Genomic DNA, 27,798 nt, shown 5'->3' on the forward strand with positions numbered 1-27,798 from the left:
GAGTCATCTTGCTGTATCTCTCATAGGTTGGTAGAGCTAATTCCTGGCCAGGAATTCAATTCTGGCCACTGTCAAACCTCTACAGAAAGTTAACAGAAGAGAAAGAGAGACAGGTTTTCATATTGCCAATTTTGGATGATCCCCAAGATCACATTTCAACTGGCAGATTTCTCAGGTGTTTTGTGTGGCAAAACTGCCTATGATGTTATAATCCAATGAATAATAATTTCTTATAAGATCACATCAAGGCCCAGAGTAATTAACACATGATTGAACCTACTGAGCTCAGTTCTTTCTCTATCAAGTTGCAAGTGAACGTAGAACGATTTGTGGCTTGTGTTGAGCTGTGTATTGTATGGATGCAGATAGGTGCATTGGGAAGGAAGGTGGGAAATAAGAAAGAATTAATACTATTTTGTGCCTGGTACTGTGATTGTTACTTTTGGTATTTTATCTCATTTTGTTTTAAAGGCAGTTGTTTTTATAATCTTCATAAAGACAGGTCTTTCTGGCTCTGGATCCTAGACCTTTTATGTAACACCAGAGTATTCTCTCTGTGATTCTGGCATTCATTTGCTACTACTTAATCCAAGCTAAAGGAGTTACCTTGTTGTTTTTCTTATAGGTCTACTTATTGTTACAGATAAGATATGCCTATCTAGCCTGCAAATGGCATGTTTCTGCTTTGGCAACATCAGGTAGCTCGCATTATAAGATCTAGCCATATTCAGGTGAATATCTCAGGAAATGATGCAGTCTAGGCTGGAAGTGAGGTATAGACAAGTTTTTTCTAGGTTCAGACCATGAGGAGACTCCTGCAAATTTATTGGACCACTGAAAACTGTTATAGGGGAAGAGAGATAAGAATCAACATTGCTTTCACCCATTTATTGATACATCCAAATTAGGCTTATTTCTCACTCATTAAACAAACATTATTTGTGCAGCTATATGTGCCTGACATTGTTAGGCATTGGGAATACAGAGGTGAATATGGCAAAAATCATTTCTGCCCTTCTGTAACTGGTAGTCTAGTAGGAGAGAGTAACGTAAAAAAATAATTACCCAAATAGTGTATTCGCGCAGCCTTTGTAAAGTATAATGAAAGAGAATATCAGGAGCTATATAATGATGCCAACAGGCAATCTGAACTGGTATAGATGCTCCAGACAGACAAACTGAAGAATGGGAGATAAAGAGGTAAAGGAGTGTGAAAGGTATGAAGGGGTAGAAGGATATGGATAATATTGCAGACAAAGGGGATATCCTGCAGGCTGATCTTGTGAGAGAGCTGGACTGGAGGACTGAGAACACGTGGCTAGAGGTTCAAAAAAATCTGGAGAGTGGCAGGAGCCAAATCAGGCATGTCCTCATTAGAAAACTCATTTTTCATCCCAAAAGCTGCAGGAGGCTCTTAAAAGGCTTTCGGCAAAGGAAGTGTCATGATTAGATTTGCGTTTTGGAAGGATCATTGTAGGTGCTGTATTTAGAATAAACTGGGGCAAAAAACTAAAGTATCTCAGACAGGAAATGGCAGCAGTTTGGGTCAGAGTGATGGGAGCAGAGTGAGAAATGCAAGTGGGGAAACTGTACTCTTGGTGCTTGCTTGCAAATGTGGAGGGAGAGAAAAGGGGACAGAGGGATGGACCGGGACGTGTCCTACAGAAGAAGTGAAATTGCACAGATTCTCATTAAATATGGTCCCTACACTCATCTTCCTGTCTTTCTAGGCACTTGTGTCTTTCTTAGCAAGGAAAATTGCTCCACCAATCCTTAGGATCGATAGGTGATTCCTTTACTTGACCCTCTAGAATTTCTGCCTTATTTGGAAAGTTCCAGAAAAGCTACACTAAACTGCAAAACAAAGCACCCAAGGATTTTTTTTTCCTATTTGGCTTCTCTTTCCCTTCCCCTGATATATGTCCAAGCCACACTCTCTCTCATCCCACATAAAGTTATTCCCCTCTCAATACTTTAAGCTTGAGACATTCTTGTAATGCTCTTTAGAAAGCACTAAGAAAGACTTAGAGGATGAGGCAGTGGAAATACTCACTTGTCATTGGAGGGAGCTGTTTTCCTTCATAGTTATTTGTTACCCAGATCGTGAGATACAGAGTTACAACAATCTTGGGGCTGGAAAGATCAGGAGAAAGAAAAGAAAAGCCCTCTTGACCACAAAGCCAGTACTTTGGAACTGAATGTTTAGCTTTTATTTCATCTAAATTTTAGAGCTTAATTAAACCATTGTTGTTGAATGTATGTCTTTCCTTGTCTACATAAAAGAATGTGAAATGGTATTAGATGGTGGTAGCGATACTGCCTGCCAGTACCCAAAAACTTAGAGTTGGGATTATAACCATGCAACTTTGACTTCATTATGGGGTTGACATCACTTCTGACACTTCTGAGTTCCTGCCTCTGCCCCCCCACACCCCCGCCCCAAGGGTCCCAGTCAGCACCATATCCTAGTCAGCTAAATCTGCCTCTGCTGCTAACTAGTTTTGTGGCTCTGGAGAATTTTGTCTGACCTCCATGGACCTCAGTTCCCTGGTTGTAACTGAAAAGGCGAATCTTGATGATTTTTGAAGTGTCTTCCACATCTGACTTCCTAAGATAAATCTTTGTATGTCTGACACAAGAGAGGCATGTGTGAACCTGTGTTTTTATAATTTGGCTTTTTCAATCATATACATCATAAACTTTTTACAAGCAAATACTCTTCTATTTCTCCTTCCTTTGAGGAATAAAAGCAGATAAAGAATGAGCCAGGCACTTGGAATTTTAGGATTCCAAGCATTGAGATGTTTGCTAATATGCAGGTCATATCTTTCCACCTCCTCTCATCCATTTTGGTCTCTTCCTCATCTCTGGACATGCCTCCGCCAGGGCCATGGGTTTCTCCTTTGTCAGAAACTTTCTCAAGCCAACCCACTGAGGAAGTGCTCCCAAATTAAAACTATCAGCCCTCTCATACTCTTAAAGATATTCTTAACAAGGAGGAAAGTAATCTGATTTCCTGTTCAAAAATATTACTGCAGGGGCACCTGGGTGGCTCAGTCAGTTAAGAATCTGCCTTCAGTTCAGATAATGATACCAGTGTCCTGGGATAGAGCCCTGTGTTGGGCTCCTTGCTCAGTGGGGAGTCTGCTTATCCAGTCCCCGTGCCCTGCCCCCCAACCCCCCCTCCCACAGCATTATGCTCTCTCTCATTCACTTGCTTTCTCTCTCTCAAATAAATAAATAAAATCTTTAAAAAAATATTACCTACAAAGTTGTCAGTGACTGATAGACTGAACTACTATGGTGTTATTTACATTTAAAATAGAAACTATTAACACCAGTGGGTTGTGTATTGATCAGGTGGCAATGAGAAATGTGTGGGAGCAGGTTTTACTGCCTGGGTAGCAGTATCTGCTTCCAAAACACATCCGAAGAACAAATCTTACACATTTCTATTATTTAATCTTGTTTTAGCACTATTAGGAAGGAACACCATAAGGGAAAGACAGAAGTGCAAATCCCCTACATCATGTAACATTAGGAATGGGGGAGGAAGATGTGCAGGAATCATTAAATATAAATGACTGCCTGCCTGTCACCCTTTGGAGAGGAAGAGCAGCCAGGGAAAGAGGTACAGCCACTCTCCTCTAGAATAAACTTATTAATGGGCACTGAAAAAACAAAATTAATGTTCTCTGCAGTTAATACTCAGTTGACCCTCTTAGAGATTTCTTTTAAAATTTCAAATACAGTCTAAGTGTCAAATACACACCAGATTTAAAAGTCTTGTTACAAAAAAAGGAAAAAATCTTACTAATAGAACTTTTATTGCTTCTATCTTAAAATAAATGTTTTAAAGGTTTTATTTATCCTTTTTGAGAAAGCATGCACATATGTGCAAGGGGGAGGGAGGAAGAGAGAGGGAACACACAAGCAGGAAGAGCAGAGGGGGAGAGAGAAGCAGACTCCCCGCCTATCAGGGAGCCTGATGGAGAGCTTGATCCCAGGACACTGGGATCATGACCTGAGCCAAAGGCAGATGCCTAACTCACTGAGCTACCCAGGCACCCTTCAAAATAACATTTTAGATACGTTGGATTAAATTAAAATCTATTATTAAAATTACTTTCACCTATTTCCTTTTTTAAAAATGTGTCTATTAGAACATATAAAATTGCACCTACGTTTCCAGTGTATTTCTTGAGACAGCACCACATTACACTGAGCAAAGTTAATGTCTATACTCACTGAGCAAGGTAAATAAGTCACCATTTAACTTGAAACATATGCAAAGAAATACAGAAAGTCACTCAGTTTAAATACCTTCAGAAACTACCAATTTCTTTCTTAAATATGTTTGTTGCACCTTAAAGTGAGACTCATGTCTTGGGTGGTTGGGAAGATAATCAGTGTGGACTTTGAATTCGTCAATGTTTGGGTAATCCATTACTTCTAAAAATTTAAGCCTCAGGAAAAAAAATAATGTTACAGAATTTAGGAATTTTTAAACTAGAATCAAATATTTGTTCCATGCAAATTCACAAATAAAGATACTATAATTTCTGTAATATAGTATCTTTATTTGTGAATTTGCACAATGCAAACAAAAGTAGATTTAAAAAATCGACAGCAATAATAGATTTTTACTATAAAAACCAAAGATGTATAGTGCTATTTTATCTAAACTGATTCAATGTGATTTTAACTTGAGACTTTTATATACACACTAGATTTTTGTGATTATTCTGTGAGGAAGATTTTTAAATAAAATCTCATTTTAGGGATCCCTGGGTGGCGCAGCGGTTTAGCGCCTGCCTGCGGCCCAGTGCGTGATCCTGGAGTCCCGGGATTGAGTCCCGCATCGGGGTCCCCGCATGAGGCCTGCTTCTCCCTCTGCCTGTGTCTCTGCCTCTCTCTTTCTCTCTCTCTATGTCTATCATAAATAAATAAATAAATATAACCTTTAAAAAAAGAATCTCATTTTAGAGTATAAAATTAACCTTTCCTGGTCTAAGAGAGAATAGCTAATTGCATATTTTTACAGCATTGTATAAACCCAGGAAGTTTACTTCTCAAAACTTTACCTTGCTAAAAAAAAAAAAAAAGGTGCAGTGTATCTTTCTCTTCAAAAATTCTTTGTCTTCGGGACACCTGGGAGGCTCAGTCGGTTAAGCGTCTACCTTCAGCTCAGTTTATGATATCAGGATCTTGGGATAGAGCCCTGCAACAGGCTCCCTGCCCAGTGGGGAGGCTGCTTCTCTCTCTTCTTCTGTGCTCCTTCTCTCTCTGTCTCTCTCTCAAATAAATAAAATCTTTTTAAAAATTATTTGTCTTAAAATTTTCTTTTGTCTTCATTTACTTTGTTCTTGCTGTAGACTAACTAAACTTTGTGCTCCACTTCACATTCTCAATTCAAATGTTGAAACCTAACTCCCAAGGGATGATCCTGGAGGTCAGGTCTTTGGAGATGATTAGGTCAAGGCTGGAGCCTTCATGCATGGGTTTAGTGCCCTGATAAAAAAAAGATCCCAGAGAAAGCCCGCTCCCCTTCTACCACGTTAGCTTAGAGTTAGGTTTTCAATTTCTGCTTCAATTTGCTTGCTGGTTATGGGTCTGTTCAGATTTTCTCTCTTCCTATTTCAGTTTTGGTAGTTTATACGTCTCTAGGAATGAATCCATTTCTTCCAGGTTGCCTAATTTGTTGGCATATAGTTGATCATAATATGTTCTTATAATTGTGTGTATTTCTTTGGTATTGATTGTGATCTCTCCTCTTTCATTCATGGTTTTATTCATTTGTGTCCTTTCTCTTTTGTTTTTGTTAAGTCTGGCCAGTGGTTTATCAATCTTATTGATTCTCTCAAAGAACCAGCTCTTAGTTTTGTTGATTTGTTCTACTGTTCTTTTGGTTTCTATTTCATTGATTTCTGCTCTAATCTTTATTATTTCTCTTCTCCTGCTGGGTGTAGGCCATATTTGCTGTTCTTTCTCCAGCTCCTGTAGGTATAAGGTTAGGTTATGTATTTGAGACCTTTCTTGTTTCTTGAGAAAGGCTTGTATTGCTATATACTTCTCTCTTAAAACCACCTTTGTTGCATTCCAAAGGTTTTGAATAGTTGTGCTTTCATTTTCATTTGTTTCCATGATTTTGAAAAATTCTTCTTTAATTCCCTGGTTGACCCTTTAGTTCTTTAGTAGTATGCTCTTTTGCCTCCATGTATTTGAGTTCTTTCCAAACCTCCTCTTGTGATTAAGTTCCAGTTTAAAAGCATTTTGGTCTGAAAATATGCATGGAATGATCTCAATCTTTTGGTACTGGTTGAGACTTGATTTGTGACCCAGTATGTGATCTATTCTGGAGAATGTTCCATGTGCACTCAAAAAGAATGTGTATTCTGTTGCTTTAGTATAGAATGTTCTGAATATATCTGTGAAGTCTATCTGGTCAAGTGTGTCATTCAAAGCCCTTGTTTCCTTGTTGATCTCTGCTTAGATGATCTGTCCATTGCTGTGAGTGGGGTGTTAAAGTCCCCTAGTATTATTATCTATGTGTTTCTTTAATTTTATCATTAATTGGCTTATATAACTATGCTCCCATGTTAAGGGCATAAATATTTATAATTGTTAGATCTTCCTGTTGGAGAGACACGTTAATTATGATATAGTGTCCTTCCTCATCTCTTATTACTATCTTTGGTTTAAAATCTAATTGGTCTAATATAAGAATCAACACCCCAGCTTTCTTTTGATGTCCATTAGCATGATAAATGGTTTTCCACCTCCTCACTTTATATCTGCAGGTGTCTTTGGGTCTAAAATGAGTCTCTTGCTGACAGCATATCAATGAGTCTTGCTTTTTTTTCCAATTGGATACCTTGTTTCTTTTGATTAGGGCATTTAGCCCACTTATAATCAGAGTAACTATTGAAAGATCTGGATTTAGTACTATTGTGTAACTTGTAAAGTCACGGTTTCTGTATATTGTTTCTGTACCTTTATGGCCTGTGTTACTTTTGGGCTCTCTATTCATTTGAAGCTTCCTTTTAACATTTCTTGTAGGGCTGATGTGGTGATCACAAACTCTTTTAGTTTCTGTTTGTCCTGGGAGGTTTCTATCTCTCCTTCTATTTTGAAATGAGATCCTAGCTGGATAAAGTATTCTTGGCTGCATATTTTTCTCATTTAGCATTCTGAATATATTATGCCAATCCTTTCTGGCCTGCCAGGTCTCTCTGGATAGGTCTGCTGCCAGTCTAATGTTTCTACCCTTGTAGGTTACAGACCTCTTATACCAAGCTGCTTTCTGAATTTTCTCTTTGTCTCTGAGACAAAGAGAAAATTATATGTCAGGGTGTTGACCTATTTTTATTAATTTTGAGGGAGGTTCTCTGTGCCTCTTGGACTTGTATGACAATTTCTTTTCCCTGATTAGGAAAGTTCTCTACTATAATTTGCTTCAATATACCTTGTGCCTCTCTCCCTCTTTCCTCTTCTTCTGGGATCCCAATTATTGTAATATTGTTTCGCTTTATGGTATCATTTATCTCTCGAATTCCCCCCTGGTGTTCCAGTAGTTGTTTATCTCTCTTTTTCTCAGCTCTTTATTCTCCATCATTTTATCTTCTAGATCGCTAATTCTCTCTTCTGCCTCTTTTATCCTAGTAGGTAGAGCCTCCGTTTTTTATTAAAGATTTCATTTATTTATTTTTATTTATTTATTTTTAAAGATTTTATTTATTTATTCATGATAGACACACACACACACACACACACACAGAGAGGCAGAGACACAGGCAGAGGGAGAAGCAGGCATCATACAAAGAGCCTGACGTGGGACTCGATCCAGGGTCCCCAGGATCACGCCCTGGGCTGCAGGTGGCGCTAAACCGCTGTGCCACCGGGGCTGCCCGATTTTATTTATTTATTTATGAGAGACACACAGAGAAAGGCAAAGACATAGGCAGAGGGAGAGGGAGAAGCAGGCTCCCTGCAGGGAACCCAATGCAGGACTTGATCTTGGGACTTGATCGTGGGACCCTGGAATCACACCCTGAGGCAAAGGCAGACGCTCAACTACTGAGCCACTCCAACATCCCAGAGCCTCTATTTTTTATTACATCTCATTAGTAGTCTTTTTTATTTCAACTTGATAAGATTTTATCTCTGCATAAAAAGGAATTTATTTTATATATGCATAAAAAGGGATTCTCTAGTGTCTTCTATGCTTTTTTCAAGCCCCACTAATATCTTTATAGTCATCATTCTGAACTCTAGTTCTGTCATTTTATGTCTATATTGATTAGGTCCCTGGCAGTCAGTACTGCCTCTTGTTCTACTTTTGATGTGAGATTTTCTGCCTTGTCATTCTACCCAGAGAAGAATAGATGGACAAGGAGACAAGATACTAAAATGGCAAAAATGACCCCAGAGAAATATACACTGAACAAATCAGAAGAGACCCGAAATTGAAAAAAGAGAGATAAAATCAAACAGGAGAACAGAATGGAGCAATACATGGATATTACACGTATTTGGTCTGTTTGTTAGAAAACTAGATCCTAAAATTGTAACCAAAGAATAATCTATATGTACAAAAAAAATAAATATGATCAAAGGACAGAATGTAACTATAAAAATGAAGAATAAAGGACAAAAAATAAGAGAAGGAATATAAACAGAAAGGTAAACGGAATAGAGCAATAAACTATATCCTGAGTGTATTTTGGTCTGTCTGTTAGAAAAAAACTGCATCTCAAAATTGTAGGGAAAGAATAACATGTATGTACAAAAATTAAATGCATTGAAAGGACAGACTGTAACTGTAAAGATGAAAATTAATATACTTACTTCCAATATTTAGTGTAAAAATACCATTGCATACTTTTTACCTAGCACAGAGCTTGGCACATACTAGAAATTTAGTATGACTTATTGTAAATTATATAGTTTTCAAGCTTTCCTTTCTTTCTTTCTCTATATTTTCCCTGGTTTGCTTATGTAACTATTTACTTTTTAAAAAAGATTTATTTATTTTTTTTTATTTTCAAGAGTAAGGTGGGGCAGAGGGATAGGGAGAGAATCCTCAAACAGACTTCCCATTGAGCTTGGAGCCTAGGCAGGGCTATATCCCACAACCCTAAGATCATGATCTGAGCTGAAATCAAAAGCTGGATGCTGAATCAGCTGAGCCACCTAGATACCTCATAACCATTCAGTGCAATCCCTATCAAAATACCATCAACTTACTTCACACAGTTGGAACAAATAATCCTGAAATTTGTGTGGAACCAGAAAAGACCTCAAATAGCCAAAAGAATGTTGAAAAAGAAAACTAAAACTGGTGGCATCACAATTCTGGACTTCAAGCTCTGTTGCAAAGACAGTATGGTAGTGGCACAAAAACAGACACATAGATCAATGGAACAGAATAGAGAACCTGGAAATGGACCCTCAACTCTGGTCAACTAATCAACAAAGCAGGAAAGAATATCCAGTGGAAAAAAGACAGTCTCTTCAACAAATGATGTTGGGAAAATTGGACAGCTACATGCAGAAGAATGAAACTGGACCATTTCCTCACACCCTACACAAAAATAGACTCAAAATGGTTGAAAAAGACCTACATGTGAGATAGGAATCCATCAAAATCCTAGAGGAGAACACAGGCCAGCAACCTCTGACCTCAGCTGCAGCAACTTTTTGCTAGACACATCTCCAAAGGCAAGGTAAACAAAGGCAGAAATGAACTATTGGGACTTCATCAAGATAAAAAGCTTTTGCACAGCAAAGGAAACAGTTGGCAAAACCAAAACCAAAAGGCAACTTACAGAATGGAAGAAGATATTTGCAAATGACACATCAAGTAAAGGTCTAGTATCCAAAATCTATAAAGAACTTCTCAAACTAACACCCAAAGAAGAAATGAGCAGAAGACATGAACAGACATTTCTCCAAAGCAGACATTCAGATGGCCAATAGACACATGAAAAAATACTCAACATCACTCAGCATCAGGGAAATACAAATCAAAACCACAATGAGATACAACCTTACACCTGCCAGAATGGCTAAAATTAGCAAGTCAGGAAATGATAGATATTGTGGAGAAAGGAGAACCCTCTTGCACTATTGGTAGGAATACAAGCTGGTGCAGCCACTTTGGGAAACAGTAGGAGGTTCCTCAAAAAGTTGAAAATAGAGCTACCATATGACCCAGCAATTGCACTACTGCGTATTTACCCCAGAGATACAAATGCAGTAATCTGAAGGGGCTGGATGGAGTAATTGGGTGATGAACATTAAGGAGGGTGATGTCATAAGCATAGGGTATTATAGAAGACTGTTGAATCACTGACCTCTGCCTCTGAAACCAATAATACATTACATGTTAATTAATTGAATTTAAATAAAATATTTTTTAAAAGAATCAAACCAATAATTAAATTTGCAACAAAATCATATAGTTTCTTTTTAATATCAGCATCAGGTTTATTTATTGAGAAAATAATTTTTCTCCAAATTCATAGGACAGAGTAATAAAGCCAGTTATATATAGTGTGCTATATATCTTTGACTTCTTTTAGAAAGGGTATCTTATTGTTTGCTCTTCTTTTTTTAGCCCTCAGCCATATGTTTAGACTCAGCCTCTTCTTCCATGCTAAACAGCAGTAATAAAGCCATAAAATAACCTAGACACAATTTTGTAAGCAGTAGATAAATTCTTTCTACTGTGGCTATTTATATATTTACTCATTCATTCTAAAAATATTTCTCAAGAATCTTCTTTGTACCAGAAACTGCAACACATAGATACAGAGATAAATAATGTCAAATAGGTGAGAGAGTATGCAGAGATAAATATATCAATAAGGAATTAGCTAAAATGTCATGCATTATAATTGATGCTGATATATTTATATGTAGAGAAAACCCACCACTGTGAAGGGGATTTCTGGAAGACTTTCTAAGGATGAAAGCTGGCCAGAGCAGAAAAGGATGACGTGGTTACTGGAGTGGCTGAATGAGGAGGTGGCATGTTTGAAGCAGAGGGCTATGGAGCTTAGAATGTCTGCCTTCGGGAAGAAAGGTGAATGATGAAAGAAGATATAATTTGTCATTCTTTAGTTGCTTCACCTACAAAGTTTTGCCTTCCTAACTTAAATAGTTATTTCACAGTGATTACTGATTATCAATAATGTTCTTGTTAAACATTACTTCTATACTCTTCATAAGGGCAAGATGATCTGTGCTTTGGACTTACTGACATCTCCCCAGTGTAATGTGACTGATGCTGATGATGCTTTGGGTTCCTTCAAATTTGGATATTGAGCAGTATCTGGATGCTGGTATTTAGTACCAGAAGGTATAATCACCTTTTAGGAAATGAGAGAATGTTCCAAATCCTCAATGCAAAACATATTCCCAATCTTTAAAAACATAGCTATCTTTTGAGGTCAATATGACAGTGACACTGTGAAAAAACTATCCCCAAAGAGACTTCCTGTTTATTTATTTTTTATTTTTTATTTTTTTTGCCCAGTGTTTTCCTGTCTCCACAATACCCCAGTAATTAAAGATAGTTGAAAGAAAGGCAGGCAGGGACAAGGCTCCTCAAGAGAAAACTACCCTTAAAAGGATTTTACACCACCATGGCAGGGAACCCTCCACCCTTTTCCATGTGATAGGTAGATTACAAAAACCTGATTGGGTGACAGGCTTTGGGAGTGTTAAATTAAAACAGCCCGCCAAAAAGCCCATAAAACCCCCTACACTTAGAAACTCTAGTGGCAAAAAAAAACTAAAAAAAAAAAAAAAAAAAAAAAAGAAACTCTAGTGGCAACCGTCTCGGGTCCTCTCCCTCTTCTGGAAGCTTCGTATTATGACTCAACAAGTTTTACTATCACCCGATAAACTTTGCTTTGCTGCCCACCGCTCTTTGGTCTATTTCTTCATTCTTCAAAGGGACATGACCAAGAACCCAGGGCTCTAAAGGAAAAGAAATCCTTTGAAACCAATGGAAAATTTTCTCTTGAACTTAGTTCCAGTTGGAGGAAGACATTTCCTTAATCTGTGCAGACTTGTAACTTGTACAGACATGGACAGAAGATCGTTGTGGTAAAAATGAAATAGTGAGAATATATCAATTTCAAGAAATTATGTCATTAAAGACTTCTCTAGCCTTTTATTAAATGAGAATCTTCAGCACTCTGAAAACATAGATATCACTTGGATGGCATTTATTTACATGGAGAAAGAAAAAGGAAGTTTCCTTGCCACTCTGGACTTGCCGCCTTTTCACTTTCAACTAACTAAATGATGTCCTGAAAATTGGGACTTTGAAATTAAATATATATTTTATATAACTTTACTATTCTTAAAATCTGGGAATAGGTATGAAAATATTCCTTTTTTTAATTCCTATTGTGACTTTTGAATTCTTTTGGGACTAAGGAATGAAGCACCTAAGGGAGTGTCCGGAGTATGAACCATGGTCTTAACTGAATTTTGTAAAAGGAAAAAAGCTCAAACTTTCTTGAGCTTTCAACAATGTTTAGGGCAGAGTAAAATTACTGTGATGGAAATAGAAGTAAATATTTTGACTACATTTCTTATATGTGTGATGCACCAAAATTGCATTATAAATGTTTGGAGGTGGTTAAATAGTTACTCACAGTTGGCAATAATATGTCTAGATGATGGTAAACAGACAGGTTCTGTTTGTTATCAAATGGACTTTCTACCACTAGAGAAGAATTTAGCAAGACATTCTTGAGCATTTGCAAAACCTCCTTATAGCTTTCATTTACTTCTATTGAAAGTCTAGGTACCAAAAATAAAGAGGCATTGTGTGTGATTATCATTATCTTTATTATTGCTAAGATTGTAACTCTACTTACCATCAAGTGTGGAAGCCTCTTATCTGTCTGAACTGAGCAATCTCATCCCTATTTTAGGATAGAGAGGACACAGGCAAGGTTGAGGACACGATGGCTGCTTGCCCTTCCTCTTCCCTGAGTCAGTATAGATAGGAGACTCAGACCAGAGACAGGATTAGTGGAAAGAACCCAGGGTGGAAAGGCACAGTTGTCTCAGCTCCGGACCTAAATCTCTGTCATTCACTATCTTTTATAATTTTTTATATACAAATGAAAGATTAAAGGTGAATCCAATTAGCTGTAATTTTGTATGAATTCCTTTCATCTCATAATCAGCTATTCCTGGTTAAATATAACAGCTGTAAAGGGACGGTCTGGTTCTGCCGCTAGGAAAGTAGATACACAATTTTGGATGTCCCAGGGGAGCAGGAGGATTAAGCGTCATTGGATTACCGTCCATAGGACTCCCTGAATCATACTCTGTTGTTTGGGGCAAGGTTGGACTGGATACTGATGCTGACGTAGGAAACTAAATAGACATTGAACTCTTTCTACATGCTAGGCATATTTATAGAATTTACTTTGGATTTTATAATCAGATTATAAATGCATAACTAACTCCTAAACACTGTTCACATCTTGTGATATTTAAGGAGTACTACTTGCTAAATGTCAGAGAAAGACAAATACCATATGATTTCACTTATATGTGGAATCTAAAAAACAAAACAAATAAACAAAACAAAACAGACTTGTAAATACAAGAGAAAAATCTGGTGGCTGCCAGAGGGAAGGGAGTAGGGGGATGGGCAAAATAGAAGGAGATTAAAAGTACAAACTTCCAGTTTAAAAGAAATAAGACACAAGGATACAATGTATGGCATAGGGAATATAGTTAATAAAAAATAAAGATAAGTACTGAAATTTTTTAGAGACAATCCTTAATGTACAGATTGTATTATGGAAGCTTATAACTTGATAAAATGGAATTTGGGAATGTATTTACCTTTTGGAACTGAGTGATACTGAGTACTGAGAGTTCAAAACACAGTTTGCTTTAACCTATCAATATATGCTGCCTAATATATGTTCCTAATCTTATAAGAGAACAAAACTTTGAATGTACTTTTAAAGTGTTTCAATTTTATATGAGTAGAAACTATAAAAGTGATTCTATAGAAACTATCTGCTGTATAGAAATTAAAAGTGATTTTAAAAAGACTTTTGGTTGATTTGTATGCATTTTTAACATCTGGATTTTAACATCTGGACCCCAGAGAAGGAACTCTTCTGAAGGGAACTCTGGAGACTTCTTAGATCTGAAGGGAGAAGGCAACATTCATGAAAACGTGGACACAGACTTGCAAGCCAGCCTGGGGCAGAGTGAGGAGAAGCCCGTGCCCACTGCCCCTGTGCTCAGCCTGGTGGCACTGGCCCCAATGCTGTCCCGAAGAAACCCCCCTGGTGGCAAGTCCAGCCTTGTCCTGTGTTAGCTCTGATTCTCTTGAACTCTGTCGTTTTGTTTGTTTTCTCCATGCTTGTGAACTGCACAGCTTGAGCCTGACTGTACGTCTGTTGGATTTGTTTCATTAAAAAAGAAGCACTTTATGTAAAAAAAAAAAAAATCCTGTTTTTTTTTTTGCACAGGAGTCTAGAATTGGTATTTTCTTCCCAATGTTTGTATATCATCAAAAGTTTTATATTCAAGGAAATAATTTCCTTGCGATTGGTTTATCTTTTTTTTTTTAATATTCTTGCCTCTGCTTGATTACTCAAAAGAGCAAGATAGAGAAAGAATATCATTACTGTCCTCTTTTAAAGCAGTATCAAGAGCACTGAAGAGTGCTGAAGACCATGCTTATTACCACCTTCAGACCTTGCCCCTCTTTCATTGATTCTCGTGGAATTGAGCCACATTTCTCTGAAATGAATTTTCTTGCCAGCTGTTGGAAATACTCAGCCTCTGTGCTCCTTGTCAATATGTATTTTTCAAGAAAAACCTGATCTTCAGTAGCTCCTAAGCATTGACATCTAGTCTGGACTGAAGCAACCTTATCCCACAATCAAGCAACACGGTTTATCCTCCTAGGAAGCTGCCTGGACTAGTTCACATTACATTAAGAAGTGTGCTAATGAGACACTGCTAATTTTGTCATTCCTGGGGAAAACACAAGAGTATAAAGCATCCTTCTCTGTAATGTTGAGGTTAAGAACTTTGGCCAGAAGTTTCTTTGGAAATTTTTGAGTGATCAGTGCCTCATTAAATGGACCCATAAACCTTAAGCCATGTTCAGCATCTAATTCAGTTAAGCAAACATTCATTGACGTATCACAGCCAGGTACTGGTGCTAGGGATCATGTGATGGAACATGACAGACCCTTCTCAAATAGCTAACTACACCCCCCTAATTAAAATGCAGGAGCTTGGGGCAGTAAGTGCAACCGTAAATGTATGTCCAAGGTACAATATCAGTACTGAATTTAAAAAGAACAATTGCCTGTGGGAGTGGTCAGGAGAATTAGCAGCTGGGTTGGAGAACGTATAGGAATTCACTATGAGGAAATTGAGAGAATGCAGAACTCCAGACAGAAGTAGCAGCATATGCAAGCCTGCAATTACTGGAACGATCCAGATGTGGTCAGAGCCCGAATGGTGTGTATGTGTGAAGTAGAACTATGCAAGCTGAGGGAACGGGGTGAAGGAAGGGGGAGAAGGTCATGGTTAAAGGAGCTAAGGACCTTACAGGCTTTGCAGAAACCTAAGGCTGTTTCCTGGAGTCCGTGAAATAGTCATACAGACTCACACAGGAGAGGGAAACACAGTTAAATTTGCATCTTGTGAGGATCCTCTCTGAAGTGTGGTGCATAGGTGAGGAGAACCCAGAAGGCAGAAAACAGACTAATTGTCCTAGTTTGGGCCTGAAACAATGACATCTGATGTTATGATAATACATCATAATAATCTGAACAAAGGAGTGGGAGTGCAGTGAACCAAGGAGGTGAATACAAAAGAAAGAAGCCGGCTTCACAGAACTGGTCACAGAGGGGAGGATCATTCTGACTGTGCTTGTGGCACCAGCAAGACGGGGACAGGCATTTTTAAACAACTTGACTGAGGTAAAATTGACAGACCATAATCTGCGCATGCTTAAAGTGACAACTTTGACAAGTCTTTATAATTGTGTCCATCTGTGAAAACATCACTACAATTACAATAGTGAACATACCTACACCCCCACCTGTTGCCTTTGCCCTTTTATAATTTTTCTCTGCACACTTAAGTAACTGCTGATCAACTTTCTGATCATGTTAGATTAGGTTGCACTTTCTGGAGTTTATATATATGGAATTATACAGTATGTGCTCTATTCCCTTCCAGCTTTTTATTCAGCTTACTTATTTTGAGATTCAACTGTGTGTGCACATCAATAGTTCCTTCTTATTGCTGAATAGTCTCCCATAGCAGGGTCATGCCACATTTTATTTATCCATTTACTGGTGCACAGAAATTTGAATTGTTCTTGTTTTTTGGCTATTACAAACAAAATTACTATGACTTTTGTATGCAAGTCTTTATATGGACATATGCCTTCTTTTGCATAAATGCCTGGGACTAGAATGAGTTGATCATGTGGTAAATGTAGGTTCCTTTTCTTTTTAATTGTAAACTTTTCCAAAGTGATTACATTTTGATGAGCAATGTATGAGGGTTCCAGTTTCTGCATATTCCTACCTATACATATCATGGTTATTTTTTTCTATTTTAGCCATTCTAATAGGTGTGTAGTGATATCTCGTTGTGGCTTTAATTTGAATTTCCCTAATGACAAAAGATGTTGAGCATCTTTCACATCTTTATTTGCCATCAGTAAATCTTGATGGTGTTTGTTCCAATCTTAGGCCCTTTACTTTTTTTTAAATTTAGGTTGTTTTCTTGTTATTGTACCTGAATGGTTGAATTATATATGGTCAGAGGGAATTGGAATTAAACAACATAGTTTTTTGATGCCAGGAACTTTCTAGATCTTAACTTAGGCCATGAGTGGGTGGAGAGGGGTTCATGTTTCATCTAGGTAAATGCTGTGCCAATAAATAAATAAATAAATAAATAAATAAATAAATAAATAAATGTATGTTACAGCCCAAAATAATTAATTCTGAACTCATCAAGTTATACATATCCTGTAACTTTCCAGTGGTAATTTTTCAATAGAAAAAAAAAATCTAGGGCAGCCCCGGTGGCGCAGCGGTTTAGCGCCGCCTGCAGCCCAGGGCATGATCCTGGAGTCCTGGGATCGAGTCCCACGTCAGGCTCTCTGCATGGAGCCTGCTTCTCCCTCTGCCTGTGTCTCTGCCTCTCTCTCTCTCTCTGCATCTCTATGAATAAATAAATAAAATCTTTAAAAAAATTTTTAAAAATCTACTGGTAATTTAACTTGAGGAATATGATCAAACCAGGCAAAACTGTAGGTAGTTGGAGATTTCTATTATATAGCTGAACTCAGATGTCTTCTCTTAGATCATCAGCATCTATTATATTTTTCCCTGTGTCCTTAGGGTTGTTCACTAGGTATATAGTGCTGATTCAGATCAGCATTTCATGCTTCTTATTATTTTAGCCACGAAAGCTTTGGCTTTTGTTGTTTGTTTATTCTCATCCTATTGTGTAAAAGCCCTATCCCAACTAGGTAACACTGGTATATATACTTAATGCTTTGCTTGCCTCAGCAAGGCACTATCTCATGCCAGTTAAAATGTACACATCTCCAGAAAGCCCTTAGGAAGAAAATTTAATTATAGTAGCAGACTCATATAGGAGATGGTTTTATGTATAGAATTTTTTTACAATCTTAAACTTGCATCATATGGATGGATGGCTGCCTATATGCAGAGTTCCCTCACATCATAATATTATTGATAATTGCTTTTCTTTATTCTTTCCACTCATTCTGTATTATCAATCCTGGTGGAAGAATAAGGAAATAGAAAAATAGAGTTAGAAGAGGGAGGCAAATTGAATGTAGGGTGGAAGACAGAGATTTTTAACATTTACAGATTTGATATGTATTTGGGACACTTAAAAGAGCAATTTTTATGTAAACTATAAAACTAAAAGCTAGATGCTAGACAACTCCTAGAAAATGAGTAATTGGGAATTTGGGGGGACTAAATTAAATTATGTCCCCCCAAAAGATATGTTAGGGTCCTAACAAGTACCTCAGAATTTGATATTTGGGAAAAGAGTTACAGCAGATGAAATTATTTAAGGTGAGGTCATATGGCAGTAGGCTAGTGCCTTAATCCAATATGACTGGTGTCCTTGTAAGAACAGAGAAAAGGATGTGACGTGAAGCACACACCTATGTGATAAGAGAGACAGATTGGAATAACCCACCTGCAAGGGAAGAAATACCAAGGATGACCAACCACTACCAGAAGGTAGGAAAAGACAAGGAAGGATTCTACCCAGAGTCTTAGAACACAGCCTTCTCAACACCTTGATTTTGGATTTTCAACTTCCAGACTATGGGGACACCCGAGTGGCTCAGTGTTGAGCATCTGCCTTTGGCTCAGGTCAGTGGTCCTGGGGTCCTGAAATTAAGTCCCGCATCAGGCTCCCCATAGGGAGCTTGCTTCTCCCTCTGCCTATGTCTCTGCCTCTCTTTCTGTGTCTCTCATTAATAAATAAAGTCTTTAAAAAAATAAAAATAAACTTCCAGACTGTGAGATAATAAATTCTATTGTTTTAAGCCACTTAGTTTGTATGGTACTTTTTTTCAGCAGCCCTAGGAAACTAATACAATGAGCAAATATATTTTAATAAAGTCTTAGCAATCATATGAAGATCTACTCCATATATAAAAACTTTTAATATTCACATGGATAGCCACCTTGGGGGTAGAAAAATCAGTAAAGTTCTCATATGCTCTCATCTCCTGTGGGTTGCAGATGGGGTTTCTTTGAAGAATTCCTACTGATGGCTACAAGTCTATGTTTTCAGTAATTGTTTCCTCATGGGTAATAGCTTATTCCTGATTTTAAGGTCATTCTTCACACAGGCCTCTTGATCTGTCTATACAGAACTGAGATGTGCATTTGCTCAGGGAGTTCTCATTAGGCTACCCAGGCCAGGATGCACCACTGGTGCTCAAGATGGAAGTCCTGAAGATGATAATGTGGGAGAGGACATTATACATTGCTCACTTTTAAGAACGTAACTCAGATTGTTTTAAAAAGAGAGGGGGATGCCTGGGTGGCTCAGTGGTTGTGTGTCTGCCTTCAGCTCGGGTCGTGACCCTGAGGTCATGGGATCGAGTCCCACATCAGGCTCCCCATAAGAAACCTGCTTCTTTTCTCCCTCTGCCTGTGTCTCTGCATCTCTCTCTGTGTCTCTCATGAATAAATAAAATCTTAGAGAGAGAGAGAGAGAGAGGCCTATTAGTTAATAATAATTGTGAGGACTCGAGGACTAGGTTAGAGATAGGGTGGAGGGATGGAGAGCTGGGCCACCATGGGAGGAACTTTGCGACAAACCTTGAGGACCACAAGAGGGAGGGAGGGAGAAAGAATGGAAACTGACACCAAGGAATAATTCCCTTCAGACAGACACACTTGATGCAAATTCTTCTCTTCTTTAGAAAGTGATGTCAAAGGTTGGTGGAGGCATATGAAACTTTTCTCTGGCTCTTTGATGCACTGTGTATGTCCATCCGTCCTCTCTATTGCCCTACATGCTGGAGTAGAAAGCGCTGGCTGGTCAGTTACTGTGTGGGCTCTGCTGTTTCCAAAATACATAGCTTTCCTCTCTGTGCTGTAGACTAGTTAAACTCATTCCAACCTCAATAAACAGATAATTAACAACTGAGGCTTATTTTTAGCCCAGGAAATGTGTTAGCCGAGAGAGAGAGAGAGAGAGAGAGAGAGAGAGAGAGAGAGAGAGAGACTGAAAAGCTGTTGTCAGGGAGGCAGAAAGGAGTTCAGTGGCAGGAAAAGAGATTAGTGAGCATAAAAGAAATGACTTTATTCTTGACCTTGAGACTAGGGAGAAAAGCTTGTCTGTTTATAGGATCTAACACATTTGAAACAAATATAACTTCACTTATATCATCTATGTGTATAAATTGGCAGAGTAGATGAGAGACTGTTCTGTGATATCAACTGTTGTTTCTGGAAAGAAGGCATAAAGACACCCTGTTTTGCAGGGTTTTGTACAATGCAATTTTCTCAAAAACAGGTGCTTGATGTTATGTGAAAAGAGGGAAGAGAAGGGGGGGACGGTAACTATATCCTTTCAGCTCATAAGGGTGACTAGTATTCCTTCCCACTGTATCTCTTTTTTTCCCTTACGGATTCTTGTTCCAATGGAAGATAGTAGAGCAGATTTCAGTCCTCAGGAAAAGTTTCCCCAGGAGGCTCTGAGTAACAGTGGAACACCCTTTGTGAACATGTCATTCTTCAGTGCAGAAACTGTTGGTGGCTCTGCAGAGACTGGGGAACCAAACCATTGAAGGCTGGCCAGGATGGGGACCATACTTGCATCTGTTTTCCATCTGCCATTCTCATTATTCACCTACATGATTCACCAGGCAAATGGTGGTTTCTTCAAAACTGTGCAATTTTCTACCTCCACGTTTCTACTCATTTTTAAGAAAACTTTTAGATAGCCACCTAGAAATGACTGGCAGTTTTTCATCTATCTGCCATGATAGGTTAAAACAATGTTTCATATACACCCTGAAGAGGGGTATTTATGAATGGATATGGAATTTCTACCAACTGCTGCCCATTGTGATTTTCATAGAACTAACAATATCTATTGACTGTACCTTCCCATTACCTAAATTGGGTTTTGTTTATTTGCCACATTCAATAATTTAATGTATTCAACATTGGGTTTAGCACCTCCCACCTTATTCCCTTTGCCTCTGCGTTTTCAACTTCCCATTACTGCCCACTCACATCCCAGATCAGTTGCCAAACCCATTTTGAATTTAGGCCCAGAAATGATGTAAGAAGTTAAATCCTGCCCCTGCCTCGCCAACACTATCAGATGGAGTTCAGTTGTCATCTTCCCTTCTGGATATGGAGATGTCGGAAGTGGTGCCCTGGTAGTATGCTTTGAACTATTTCTTGAATCCCAGTCTGCAAATGTGAATTTGACATTCACGCCCAAGGAGGGTAATTGGATGATTTGATGATTAGCTAAGAGATTCTTTGAACTTAACAGGGGTTTCTTGGCCAATATAGTCTGCAGAGGACAGGCTATAAAGTTTATCAATCGGTCTTCTTGACTAATCTCAAGATTTTTTGCCAATGCCTTCTCAGATATGATTAAATTTTCGCTCATTTTTTTACCTTCTAATGAGGCTAATAAGTCAGTTTGTCAACTATTTACTTCATTGCTATTACTTTATAGTTAAATGATTATTAGTATCTTCTGAAAGTAAATTCCTTGTAGAATCTTTTAAAACTAATCCCCTATTTTGTGACATTATGCTAATTAAAATGAGTTATATAACATGAAAATATATATCAATTGGCATAACTGTAATACTCTGAAATTCTGAAAGTGAATAAATATTGTGTATTTTTGTATAAGAATGTCAAGTGACTGTGTATGGACATGGACATATGTATATATACACATATCCTCATGCATGTAAATATATATGTGGCTGTATGCAGTAATGATAATATCTAGCATTTATTGAACTCCAGTATAATCTAGGAATGCTCTATTCTTCATGTATTAAGTTCAGTTAATTTTATAATAACTTTATATGATAAGTGTTTCTATTATCCCCATTTTACAGATCAGGAAAAAAGCACACTGAAAATTTAATAATTTATTACCATTCTCACAATCAGGAAATAGCAGATCTAGGATTCAAATCCTCTTAATCCCTATGACATCCATATATATATAATATATTGACAATATGATTTGCCATTTGACTTTAGGGTCATGTTGAAGGTAGATTATGATGCATAGGGTAAAGATCTGTCAGAAACTAGGTATGAGAAATCCTTTCTTTTAAGATTTTATTTATTTATTCATGAGAGACACAGAGAGAGGCAGAGACATAGCCAGAGGGAGAAGCAGGTTCCATGCAGGGAGCCTGATGCAGGACTCGATCCTGGGACTCCAGGATCACACCCTGGGCCAAAGGCAGACACTCAGCCTCTGAGCCACCCAGGCATCCCAAGAAATCCTCTCTCCTTTTCTGATCCAGGTTCTTCACCATCTATTCACGTCTTTCCTATTCATTGTGTCCTGATCTGTTTCATGCTGGTCTAGGAACATACCAGGCAATTGTATGGTGAATTAGTTAGCTCTTATCTTCTGGCTACCATTGAACTATGTTTAGCTTTTCCACCTACACAATAGTTCAGTGATTTGATGGGGAATACTCCCTTAATTTTTTGGTATTTATTTCTGTAATTAGATATTACACTAATCTGCATCATAGAATATGCGCTAGATGTGTGACTTCTATGCACCTGACAAGAAAGGCATCTTCATGAACAAGATTTGCCTGTTCATAGTCTCAATAAGAGGACTGACCTTAAAGGAAAGCAAAAAATAGAAAAAGTGGAGGACTGGCCTATATTACACAAAAAGTCTTCTTCTATAAAACAGTGGTTCTTATCATTTGTCCTTGGACTAGCAACAGCAGCCTCACATGGCCACTTGGTAGAAATGCAAAGTTTAGGGCCTCACCTTGGACCTACTGAATCAGTAGTACTGAGGTAGGCTCAGGAACATGGGTTTTAACAAGCCTGGAGGCAGTTCTTCTGCTTAGTCGATTTTGAGAACTCTCCACTGTGGCTCATTCCCCTCACCCAACTTCTCATACCAGTCGTAGCTGGAGTTGGCTTAAAACAAAGTCCTGCAGACATACACACACCATACACCCAAGCACACCCACTCCCTCACACACAAACTTGCTCCTAGGATTTATAAGTAATCAAATATATTTACACCAAATTAAAAGTACTCTTTGAGCGTTTATCAGATACAGTGGAGCTAAAGAGAGCTTCCTTAGACACCAAATCCTTTAAACCAGTGTTTATCAAATTTTAACATTCCTAGGAATCACACTGTTAAATGTCAGTCCTATTCAGCAGGTCCAAAGTGGGGCCTAAGATTTTGCACTTCTGGTGAGCTTCCAGTTGATGGCGATGTTGCTGGCCTTAGCCCACACTGAGCAGCAAGGAACTAGACTCAACCATCGCCTCAGTAAAGACCCATGTCTCAAATATGGCTGTGGTTTCCTTATTACTCTATCACTGACATATTCACCATTGATAATGACCTTTTAGCACAGGGGATAGCTCATCTGACCATACCTGTCTCTATCCTCAAGTATCTAGCATGATATTCTGTTAAGTCTAAATTAAAATACCTCGCCCTTCTGCTGTGCCTATCAAAATTCTACCTATTATTTCAGATTTAACATTGAAATTCTGCTCCCTGTCTTCAGTTTTTCCCAGGCTACTTCGTTTTGGTACAATCCCTCCTTTACTTTCTATTTTTTAATGCATCATAAAATGCTCTGTATTAGGTTCCTAATCTGTACCATAAAGTATGTGCTAGATGTGTGACTTCTATGCATCTGATGGCAAAGGCATCTTCGCTGAACTAAGTTTGCCTGTTCATAACCTCAATAAAAAGACTGACCTTGGGGGGCCTGGGTGGCTCAGTGGTTGAGTATTTGTCTTTGGTTCAGGTGGTGATCCTGGGATCCTGGGATCGAATCTCTGCATCTCCCTGCAGAGAGCCTACTTCTCACTCTGCCTGTGTCTCTGCCTCTCTCTGTGTCTCTCATGAGTAAATAAATAAAATCTTAAAAAAAAAAAGAAAAAAAAAGACTGACCTTAAGTGAAGAAAAAAGAAAAAATAGAAAAATAGAAAAAATTAGAATAACTGGTAGACTGGTCACATGATCAGTCCCCAACGTATGTTGAGTTCTCAGAAGACAAATGTGTCTGGTTCTTACAGATCTTAGTCATCTCCCCATTTATCTAGCCAATGTCCAACTCCTAGATGATGTTATTGGTTTAATTAAATTAGAGAGGACCAGGTGAAAACGATGTTGATTAATAAAGTAACAGCGTCTGATTAGTTATGCAGTATGGCTGTGCTCCAAGAGACCAGAATGGCTTTAATTAGGAACACTAGAGCTATCTCTAAGAAACAGGGAGAGGCCCAGATGGTTAAAGGGCATTGGGAGCTGTAAAGGAAATTAGGGATTGAAGTTGAAGAAAGCGTTTTTTTAGCTATGGACAAAATAATTCCCTAAAGCTCCTTGGCCTACAAATAATCCTTAAACCCTGCCTGCTATCAGTATTACAAAATGAGCTATTGAAAAGCATTCCTGGGAAGAGGAAATAAAACCCCAAAGGGTATAGATTATTTTTTTAATTGCTCAGAAACAAACATTGAGACCCAGAGGAAACTGTAGTCCTTTTTAAGCAAGGAAACCAGATTGCCTGTATGTAAATCACTATGATACAGTCAACTCAAAAGTTTCAACTGTCTGGAGACTCAACTCAACTCAGACTGTCATATAACTATCCGACTTAGCCAAGATGCATAAAGTTGCCAGGCTGGTAGTCCCCAGAATTTAGATTTTGCTTGCATAGAGAATATGGCTGCAGTCTGAATCTTGGATACAAACTTTTAAACTAGAAAAAATATTTAAAAACTAAAAAGATAAAGAAAGGACAAATACCAAGTAAATCTGCTCAATTGTTATTTTAATGACTAGGGCTCCATTAATTTTGGAACTCCCTTCTGTTGATTATGTCCATATCCAATTAAGATTTAATTCCTCCCCATGCAGCAGTGAGGTTTCCTGTTTCTTTGGTTTTAGTGTTTAGGTTTTTTATGTTTTTACTTTGTAGCTTTATCCTTTCTCTTGATCATTTTTTTGTTTCCTTTATGGCATTGAGTGTTTTAATATTTTGAGTAGTAGTTTTAAAATCATTAATACTGAATCTCTCTTTATTTGTAAAAATTAGGTTTCAGTAATCTTTACAGTTTTTTAATATTTTGAATTCCATGACTCAGTGATTCTATAAATAATCATGAGATCAGACTTTTGAAACTTTTTTAAAGGTTATTGAAAGGAGGGATAGAAATATTTTCTTTTTGTGTGTGTCTTTTATAAATGCATGGCACAAATGTGAATTTGAACGTTCCTAATGTTTTAATATGAATTTTAATGTGATGGCAGGAGTTGTGCTAGAATTGGCCAACAACTGTAGGGAGAAGAAAGGCTGTAATACAGTGTGTCTGAAGAGTTACCCAACTTCCCCCAGTACTGGGAAGGTACTTCCTGTGACTCAATGTGCCATAGAAAGATGATGTAGAGGAGGTGGGAGCTAAGGGCTCCCAGGATGCCACAGGCAATATATAACCCATCTTGAAAGTACTTTGTTGAAATGAGCCAGTGGCAGGCGTCGGAGAGAAGATGGCTCTTCTCTGAGGGTGACTTTCAGAAGTAGTTGGGGTAAAGCGGAGTGTTCTTCTAAATAATCCAAATAAACCGAGACACTAGGAATGGAAAAAGAGAAAGAAAGACAGGAAGGAGGGGACAAAGAAGAAATGAAGTACACAGTGAAGCATGAAGGAAAGAAAAAAGAATGGAAGGAAGAAGGGACACATGAGTTAATGAAATGTTTTAATCCACGTTGGCAATTAAAGACTAAAAAATCGTGTAATATAGAGGTTTAATTCTTTAAATCCTTATTTTGGTAACCACTATGAAACCCATTTTATTTTCATGAAAGTCTATTAATTAATAGCATACAATTTGGAGAATGTGGGTATAGACATAGTGAACAGTGTAGTAGAAAGAGAATGTAAAACCATTGTGAGGACATTTAGATTTATAGTGATTCTTAGGAATACTTTTTGGGTTATTTCAATCCTATGATTATTACAGACTTGTAGTCAAATAATATCCACATCTGGGGAAACTTGTATGTTATATACACTCACTCTTGCTCTTCTTGTACTCCTATCTTTGTTCTTTATCTCTATATAAGCCTCACTGTGTCTGTGTTTAGTAGAAAATCAGGTACACTCTTCGTTTACTAAGCACATATGTGTACTTTCCAATAATCAAAGAAAAAAAAACTTTTAAGAAAAAAGCATTAGTAAAAATTAAGGCTGGCCTAGTGCTTGGCAATGACAGGTGTTCTAAAAGGACTAAATAATTTGCTTCCTGTAGGTAATTTAATACAGTCTATATGTGTATGTTAGGCAATAGAAATATTTCTCTAGGCAAACCTTAAATGCTCCTTAAAAAGTTATTTATTCAGTTGTTCTGATGTATCTCATGCTGTAATGAGATTTTGGCCAGAAAGGGCAGACGTCATTAGTTCTAGAATTTACCCAGATCATGTTGAACAAAGTACATACCTTTTTTTTTTTTTTTTTACCTCTTCTGCGAGTTTTAAGTATGTTTTTGTTTTTAAAGATTTTGTTTATTTGAGAGAGAGAGAGAGAGAGATAGCGAGCATGAGCAGTGAGGAGAGAGAAACAGGCTCCCCTTTGAGCAGGGAACCTGATGTAGGGCTCAATCCCACGACCTGAGCTCATGACTTGAGCCAAAGCAGATGCTTAACTGACTGAGTCACCCAGGTGCCCCTTAAATATGTTATTCTACTTAGTCCCTTATTGTATTTCTTTAATTTGTGAGGATCAGTGAGATATTATAGCAACTGCTTGTTAGATCTTGCATTTTCTTAAGTTTAACTCCTTTTTATTAAGGACTTTTAGTTGTGCTAAGTTCTAATAGTATGAGGAGTGTTTTATATGAAAAACCAGAAAGAAGATGATAGACTGATTTGCTTATAAAATGCTAATGGGAAGGATTGTGTATGTGTGTTGGAGGGGCAACTCTTAAAAAGAACAAGGCTTGTTAATAACTTACATCACTCTTTGCCATTACTCTGCAGATATATCAGCAAGAACTCTATTTTTAGCTTTCTAATACCTGACTTTGGCCAGAAAAATAGGCAAGGACTGTGTTAAAAGCTATTCTTTGGATTATAAAATTCTATTTTACTAATTACTTACAAAGTAATAAAGATAGCCCACATCATCCAACTCTTAAAGAAATGCAGTATTATTTTATCTGTATTTACTTAACCCATTATTATAAATCTAATTCAACTTAATTACTCATTTCTTTGCTCACTATGTTCTTTGATGAGTAGGGTGTCCAAGACAAGGTTATGAGAAATAGTTGCATGAGAAATCATTTCATGTCCAGTCCATATGTTTGAATTGATATTTTAGTCAATCATCCTCTCTCTCCTTTTACTCTCAAACAGCTTTTAGTTTGTAATAATCAAAGCTCTTTATGTGAACTTTGGGATTCTTTGCTTGCTCACCATCAAAAAAGAGTAGGAGCAAAGTCTTGTCTAAAGAAAGTCCACACAGGCTAAGGCTGAAGAAGAAAAATGATGCCAACAGAATTTTCTTAAATTCCTTTCAAGAAACTAAAGCTTCTATAACAGTCAGTCTGCCCATAGGGCATCCCTTAAATACTTCCTGCTAGGGTATGTTCTCTCTCTTCCACTATACCTTATACCTTGCCTTTAATTGCTTTCTCCTCTCCTCTGTTTATACAAACCTGCCCCTTCAGAGCCCACATCTACTGGGAAGCATTCTTGTACCATTCCATCTGGAAGAAATAACTTCCTTTGAATTTATATAATGCCTGGCTGTGAGTCCCAGTGAGAAAGGTAGCATGCAGAAAAAAATCCTAGACCAGTTGGTCAAATATTTTATCATTTACTAGAAATGTATCCTTAAGTAAATTTACTAACCTCTCATAACACCCTCTATCCTCATCCTTAAAAGAGAGTGAGGTCTATGCTATATCTCCAACATGTTGTCAGGATAAAA

The 27,798-nt window shown here is 37.7% G+C and overlaps 1 protein-coding gene across 2 annotated transcripts in view; it reads left to right on the forward strand.

Moving 5' to 3' along the window:
• Positions 1–27,798, forward strand: part of TRPC4 (transient receptor potential cation channel subfamily C member 4) — a 208,202-nt gene that overhangs the window by 122,263 nt on the left and 58,141 nt on the right. The gene's annotated exons all lie outside the window — the stretch shown is intronic.

Source organism: Canis lupus, chromosome 24 (assembly GCF_048164855.1).
Source record: "Canis lupus baileyi chromosome 24, mCanLup2.hap1, whole genome shotgun sequence".
Lineage (NCBI taxonomy): Eukaryota > Metazoa > Chordata > Mammalia > Carnivora > Canidae > Canis > Canis lupus.